At 37.5% G+C, this 582-nt stretch overlaps 1 pseudogene; it reads left to right on the top strand.

The window, feature by feature from the left end:
• The first annotated feature begins 6 nt into the window (after positions 1 to 6).
• LOC107581149 (olfactory receptor 10G4-like) lies at positions 7 to 571 on the top strand (annotated as a pseudogene).
• Positions 572 to 582: the final 11 nt, after the last annotated feature.

Raw genomic sequence — 582 nt, 5'->3', positions numbered from 1 at the left:
GTTTCATACTACTCTTGTATTTCAAGGACATACTTCTATCATCTTGGTGATATCACAGTATGTATGGCACCGTCCTAATGGCAATAGACTGACTTTTTGCAATTAGACTTCCTTTAAGATACCACAGCATTGTAACAAATTCACGAACATTTCTGCTTATTTCACTGACTTGGCTCATTGGTTTTGCTATAATGGTTGTTGTGATATCAATAGTAGACAGTGTTCCATACTGTCAACCTGTCATCAGATATGTGTTCTGTGATTATCCTTCTGATCAGAGCTACTTGTGTTAATCCTGAACCATATTTCTTCTTACCTGCAATGATTAATCTGTGGTTGTTGTGTGGACAGTTTCCCTTTATTCTGTGTACCTATGCTTTCCTGGCATAGCATGACTAAACTGTCCAACAACTCAAGCAGAAAGCAGATGATCAGCACTTGCACCAGTCACCTCATTGTCTTGTTTAGTTATTATGCACCAAAGCTGGTTTCTATTTTACTAATTTGAATATGAGTTGTGCTAAGTTTAACAGAGAGAAACACAGTAACAATTGTAGGCTCTCTTGTACCTTCATTAAAGGG

This window comes from Sinocyclocheilus grahami, unplaced genomic scaffold, assembly GCF_001515645.1.
Source record: "Sinocyclocheilus grahami isolate Dianchi unplaced genomic scaffold, SAMN03320097.WGS_v1.1 scaffold86245.1, whole genome shotgun sequence".
In the NCBI taxonomy this organism is placed as follows: Eukaryota; Metazoa; Chordata; class Actinopteri; order Cypriniformes; family Cyprinidae; genus Sinocyclocheilus; species Sinocyclocheilus grahami.
The sequence above is the reverse complement of the archived record's forward strand: the minus strand, read 5'-3'. Positions and strand labels throughout refer to the sequence as shown.